The sequence below is a fragment of the Ursus maritimus genome, unplaced genomic scaffold (genome assembly GCF_017311325.1).
Source record: "Ursus maritimus isolate PB19 unplaced genomic scaffold, ASM1731132v1 scaffold_27, whole genome shotgun sequence".
Taxonomy (NCBI): Eukaryota; Metazoa; Chordata; class Mammalia; order Carnivora; family Ursidae; genus Ursus; species Ursus maritimus.
Genome location: NW_024425230.1, coordinates 5,341,463 through 5,348,686, shown reverse-complemented (window position 1 = coordinate 5,348,686; position 7,224 = coordinate 5,341,463). Strand labels below are relative to the sequence as shown.

Sequence of the window (7,224 nt, the reverse complement as noted above, 5' to 3'; positions counted from 1 at the left end):
GTTTTTCAATTGTTCTAACATCCTTATTCAAAATATTTTTTTCCACATTTAATTGCCTTGGAACCAGTGTCAGAACTCAGATCTGTTCTATACACATAGGTATAGACTGTGTTCCATTTATCAATTTGTCTATCTTGATGCCAATGCCACACTGCCTTAGTGTTGTATTATGTGAAGTCTTGAAATCAGGTAGAATAAGTATTACATTTTTTTTCTTGTTTAGCTTTATAAAAGTCTATTGCATTTTCATGTAAATTTTCATATTAACTTGACAATTTCTTTTAACCATGAGAGACTATGGACTCTGGGAAACAAACTGAGGGCTTCGGGGGGCAGGGGAATTGGGATAGGCCAGTGATGGGTATTAAGTAGGGCATGTATTGCATGGTGCACTGGGTGTTATATGCAAGTAATGAATCATGGAACATTACATCAAAAACTAATGAGGTACTGTATGGTGACTAACATAACATAATAAAAAATTATTATTAAAAAAAAGAAAAAGCTTTCTAGAATTTTGTTTGAAATTATGTTGAATCTATAGATCAATTTGGAGATATCGATATCTTTTTTTTTTTCCTCACTGTCTTTGATCAGGTCTTTACTCAAAATTAGCTGTCCAAAATGATTTGACTTTTATGGAACAGACAAATGTAAGTTTTTAGGCAGCAGGCTTCTTGTCTTCCGTGGTGTATTTCTTTTCTGCAGCCTTCTTGTCAGCTGCTGGTTTCTTGGTAGCTGCAGACATTTTCCCCACCAAAGGTTTCTTCTTCTTCACACTAGTAGCCTCCTTTCCTTTCTTCCCTACCATAGGCTTCTTGCCTAGAACCCCCTTCTCATCTGATTTGGCTTCTAAGGTTGCTCCTGCCTTATGCATCTGGAGTGTATGATTCTCGGCCTGGAGAAGAATGATGTTCTGCCGCATGGCCTTTGCATATGGGTTTAGCTTCAGCACGATTCTCAGGGTCTTCAGTGGATCTTCTTCAGGACTCTGCCATGAATCTCTGGGCTTTTCAAGATTCTGCTAAGGTCTGTATTAAGTATCTTATGCATGGGAAGGTTTTAATTACTCTTGAGGGAGGCAGCCTTATACCAAGTGACATACAGATCATCTAACTTGTGGAAAGCTCTTTCAGTCCAAATGCGGAAATGTCTCACCTGCCCACCAGGAGCGAGTTTCAAAATGTTCAGTTTGCTTACATTAAGCAAAGTAATTCCAGGGATGTTTCTAAAGGCCTTGATGATACCCTTGTCTTCATTGTAGATGATGCAGGGTCCCCTGCACTGGATATGATGATGGTTTCTCGTTTTGACCTTGCCAATTCTCATTCGCTGAAAGGCATAGACCTTTTTTATTTCATTTGTTTTAGCTTCTTAAGAAGCAAAACAGCCTCCTTGGTCCTCTTGTAGCCTTCAACTTTGTTTTCAACCATGAAAGAAACTTCAGGAACTTCCTCAATATGATGACCTTTAGACATGACCAGTGCTGGTAAGGCTGAGGCAGCCAGGGCAGAGCAGATGGCATATTGCTTCTGTGTTGTGTTCACTCTGCAGTGACAACGGTGCCAGGTTTTGGTTGGTGCAAACATGCGGCCACTATGACACATATTTCCAAAGGCATCCTGGCCTTTTTAAACTTGGTTATTATTATTTTCTTTTTAAAATAGTTTTAGTGAGGCATAATTTACATTTAATAATATGTATACATTTGGAGTATACAATTAGATATGTTTTAACATATGAATACACCTGTTAAACTACCACCATAATCGAGGTTGTAAATATATATGACATCCCCTGAAATTTCTTCATGCCACTTTATAATCATTCGTTCCCTCACCTCTCCAATCTGCCCCTATCCATAGGCAACCACTGATCAGCTGTCACTATATACTAGTTTGTATTTTGTAGAATTTAAATAAAATTCTGTTTCTTTTACTTGGCATAATTATATTGAGATTCATTTATGTTGTGGCATGTATAACTAGTTCATTCCTTTTTATTGCTGAGTAATACTCCATTGTATGGATATACTACAGTCTGTTTATTCAATCATTGGTAAGGATTTTGGATTTTATAGGTTTTGGCTTTTATAAATATAGCTGCTATGAAAATTCATGTGCATATTTTTATATGGATATATGTCTTAATTTCTATTGGGTAGATAAATACCTAGGTGTGAAATGACTGCAATGCATGGTGTATTAATTAATTGATTTTCAGCTGTTAAATCAACCATGCACTGCTAGGATAAATCCAAACTGACCATGCATTTGCTCTCTTTCACATGTGGATTCGGTTTGCTTGTATTTTGTCCAGGGATTTTGTGTTTATATTCATGAATGACATTGGTCTGTAGTTTTCTTTTCTTGTAATGTCTTCTCCTGGTTTTCATATCAGAGTAATTCTGGTCTCATGGAATGAATTGAGAAGTGTTCCTTCCTCTTTGATTTTATGTAAGAGTTTGTAGTTTATATAGAATTAATATTATTTCTCGCTTAAATTCCTCACTGAAGATATTTGGGTCTGGTAGGCATTTTTTCACTTGTTTGCTTTTTAAGGATGTCGAGTGTAATTTTAATTTCCTTGATAGAGGACAATTCATGCTATCTGTTTCTTCTTGAGTGAGCTTTCTAGCTTATATATTTCAAAAAGTCATCCATTTAATCTAACTTGTCAAATGTATTGATATAAAATTGTTAATAATAATCCATATATTTCTTTGTACCTATAGAATCTGTAGTAATGTCACATGTTTCATCCTTGAAGGTAGTAATCTGCACCTTCTTTCTTTCTGATCAGTCTGGCTAGAGGTTTATCAGTTTACTGAGTTTCTAAAAAAACAGACTTTTGATTTCATTGATTTGTTTTTTTTTGTTGGTTTTCTGTTACATTAGTTTCTACTTTTAAATTCCATTTCTTCTGTATATATCCCATTATGTTTGCTCCCTTTTCTTTCTGATGGACTCTGTGGTCATTGATTTGAGACCTTTTCTTTTTCTAACATAATTGAAGTGGAAGCCCACAAATTTGACAAGTTGCATTTTCATTTGCATTCAGTTCATAATACTTTCTAATTTACATTCTGATTTTTTTCTTTAACTTATGTGTTATTTATAAATGTGTAAATTAGTTTCCAATATTTAGGGATTTTTCTTCCAGAGATATTTCTATTACTGATTTCTAGTTTAATTGTTTATGGTTGGAGAACATACTTTGTTTGACTTAAATCTTTTTGAATTTATTGAGACTTGTTTTAGAACCCAGGATATGTTCTATCTTGGTTAATATTGTTTCTGTTGCACATGAAAAAAATATTCTGATGCTGGTTATTGTAATGTTCTGTATGTCAATTAGGAAAAGTTGGTTAACAATGTTATTAAAGTCTTCTCTGTGTTACTGAGTTCCTGTTATTTGTTCTATTAATTCTTTTTTTTTTTTAAAGATTTTATTTATTTATTTGACAGAGATAGAGACAGCCAGCGAGAGAGGGAACACAAGCAGGGGGAGTGGGAGAGGAAGAAGCAGGCTCATAGCGGAGGAGCCTGATGTGGGGCTCGATCCCAGAACGCCGGGATCACGCCCTGAGCCGAAGGCAGGTGCTTAACCGCTGTGCCACCCAGGCGCCCCTGTTCTATTAATTCTTATTTTTATTTTTTGAAGATTTTATTTTTAAATAATCTCTATACCTAATGTGGGGCTTGAACTCATGACCCCAAGATCAAGAGTTGCATGCTCTAGCAACTGAGCCAGCCAGATACCCCTCTATTAATTCTTAAGAATTTATAAATATTAATAATTATTTAAATCTCTGACTGTAATTGTGGATTTGTCTATTTCTCTCTGCAGTTCTACCAGTGTTTGCTTCAAGTATTTTGAATTGGTGATTGCATACATATTTGGGATTGTTGTGTCCTCTTTAATTGACCCCTTTATCATTGTGAATTAAACTTATTTTTGATAACAATATTCTGTGGTCCAAAATCGACTACTTCTGATATTAATTGAGCAAATTTAGTACTATTTTGATTTTTTTAAAAGATTTTATTTATTTATTTGACAGAGATAGAGACAGCCAGCGAGAGAGGGAACACAAGCAGGGGGAGTGGGAGAGGAAGAAGCAGGCTCATAGCTGAAGAGCCTGATGTGGGGCTCGATCCCATAACGCCGGGATCATGCCCTGAGCCGAAGGCAGGCGTTTAACCGCTGTGCCACCCAGGTGCCCCTATTTTGATTATTTTTAATATGGTGTACAATTTTCTATCCCTTTTCTTTTAAATGATTTGTATTTTTATATGTAAAATGTGGTCTCTATCTTTGTCTCTCTCTCTCTCTCTCTCTCACTCTTTTTTTTTGTAGACAGCATATAGTTGGATCTTGAACATTTTATCTGATCTGCCAATCCCCAACTTTTAATCAGAGTGGTCAGACCCTTTAAAATTACTCTGATAATTGGCATAATTAACTTTAAATCTTGCTATTTTTTTTCTGTTTATCTCTTCTGTACTTCGTTCCCCGTTTTCCTGTTTCTTCTGTCTTAGGTAAAATGACTGTTATTTAGGATTCCATTGTAACATCTGTTGGCTTATTAGTTATAGCTCTTTGTGTTATTTTTTGGTGGTTGCTTTAGGATTTATAGAATACATCTTTAACCTATCACAGTATATCTTCCCGTGATCTTATAACACTTCAAGTATAGCATAAAAACCATACAGCAGTGTATTTTTTAGTTATCCTGGCCTTTTTACTATTACTATTATCCATATGATTTTATATATTTTATAAACCCCACAGTACATTACTATTACTGTTGTTTAAACAATTTTCTTTTAAATAGATTTAAATAATAAATAATCTTATATATTTATGCAATATAGTTACCATTTCTGGTCCCTTCATTCTGTGTGTAAATCCATATTTCTATCTTTCTTCTGCTTATTGGATTTCCTTGTTTTGTGATAATGAATTATTTTGGCTTTATATGTCTGAAAATGTCTTTATTTTATCTTCATTTTTGAAATGTATTTTGTCTGGATATAAGAATTTAGGTTGACAGTTTTTACTTTCAATGCTTTAAAGATTTCCCCTGTCTTATTGCTTTCCTTGTTTTTTTTTTTTAATGAGAAACTTACCATCATCCTGATTTTTGTTCCTGTGTATATGACAATTTTTTTTTCATGTCTATTTTTAAGATTTTCTCTTTATGAGGGGTTTTGAACAATTTGATTATGATGTGCCTTGGCGTATTTTTCTTTTTCATGTGGCTTGTGCTTGGCATTTGTTAAATATCTTTGATCTTTGGCTTTGTAATTTTTATCAAATTTGAAATGTTTTTGGCTATTCTTTCTTCAGATAATTTTTTCTTCCCTTCCCCCTCTATTAATACCAGTTACACACATATTAGACCACTTAAAGTTTTGTTCAACAATTCACTGATGCTCTTTTCATTCATTTATTGTTTCCCCCCCATATGTTTATTCTTGGATAGCTTCCATTGCTGTGTCTTCAGATTCACAAATCTGTTTTTCTGCAGATTAACATGCCTTTAATTTATGTAGTATATTGCATTTTTCTTCTCAGGCTTATCATTTACATTTTTAGAAGTTTTCTTTAGGTCCTCTATTTAAATTTTTTTGAATACCTGGAATAGAGTTGTAATAACAATTATAATATTCTTTTCTGTTAATTCTAATGTATCTTTCACAAATCATTTTCCTGCTTCTTTGCATGTCTGTTTATCTTTAATTGTTGTCTGACATTGTGAATTTTGTCCTGTTACATGATGGACTTTTTGTATTCCTACAAATATTCTTTTCTTTTCATTTCTTTTTTTAAGTAAGCTCCATGCTCAATGTGGGACTTGAACTCATAACCCTGAGATCAAGACTTGCATGCTCTACTGACTTAGCCAGCTAGGTGCCACTACAAATATTCTTGAGCTCAGTTTGCCATTAGGTTACATGGAAACAGTTTGATCCTTTAGGGTTCTGCTTTAAGATTTGCTAGACAGGATCTAGTGTTCAAGAAAGGGTTTATTATCACTCATAAGCGAGAAAAGTCTGTTCTTAGGATTCTACCCAATACTCTATAAATTATCCAGTATGGTGCGGGGAACAGATATGTGTTTTTTTTGGCCCTTGTGAGTACAGGCACTGTACCCTCTGATCCTTTTAGGAAGTTCTTTCAACAACCTCTGGTAGTTTCTTCACATGCATGCCTTGATCATATTCTGCTGACCACTCAAGGACTTTTTGCAGCTCCCTCCTCTCTGGTACTCTGTTGCATGTACTCTATGTGCCTTGCTCTGGAATATCAATTCTGTCTCCTCCATTCAAGCAATCTTCTGGGCTCTGCCTTAGTTATACCTCTCTGTGTTGTAATCTGGAAACTCAAGGCAATTGTAAGGGTTGCTCCTTTCATTTCCCATCTCTCAAGGATTACTATCCTTTGCTGTCTCATGTCTAGTGACATAAAGCCATTGTTTCATTTATTTTATCAATTTCTTTTAAAGTGGTTGTTTCAAGCATGAAAGGCTTTTGCTCTATCTTATCTGGAAACTTAACTGTTTTTATTTCCAGGGAAAGTCCTCCTGGCTCCATTGTATGGCCTCCTTTGTCATTGTGATCAGTCACCCCAGCTTCCCTTTTTCTGCTTGGCCTCCTTCCTCAGCCCTTTCCTCCACCCCAGATCCTGGTAGAACATTCCTGCAGTGATAGGAATTTCAATGTAACTCTGTCAAATCCATATTCTAATTTACAACCTTGATTAAGTCCCTCATGTAGCCCTGTTCATTATTATGAAGGTATCTATTTTTAATTAAAACTTTTTTTCTAGACTGTAAGGTAAAGAAAGAGCTTGTCCAGGAGATCACATGTGAAGAGGTTTGTGTTAGGATATTGGCAGATGTGGCGAAGCATGAGGTGCCTGTTCAGCAGCAGATCCAGTCCTCATCGGAAGTCAGATGTTCACTCAGGATCCCGCAGAAAATTTCCATAATGTTCTCACAGGAGAAGTAGTGTGTGTCAAGCCCTTAAGTGTATCTGGCCTTTGACTCACAGTCAAATACCAGTCTGGTGTATCCAAGGTTGCATGATCCTATAGCACAATGTTCAGGAATCCTCCAGATAAATGCTTCCCATGGGGGTGGGGCAAGGACTTAACTGCACCTTGGGATCCCATGGAGTGTCCAGAATGATGCCAATGGTTCACAATAATACCTTCTGT

The 7,224-nt window shown here is 35.5% G+C and overlaps 1 pseudogene; it reads right to left on the bottom strand.

Moving 5' to 3' along the window:
* Positions 1-581: 581 nt before the first annotated feature.
* Positions 582-5,138, bottom strand: LOC103660027 (annotated as a pseudogene).
* Between the last annotated feature and the right edge of the window lie 2,086 nt (positions 5,139-7,224).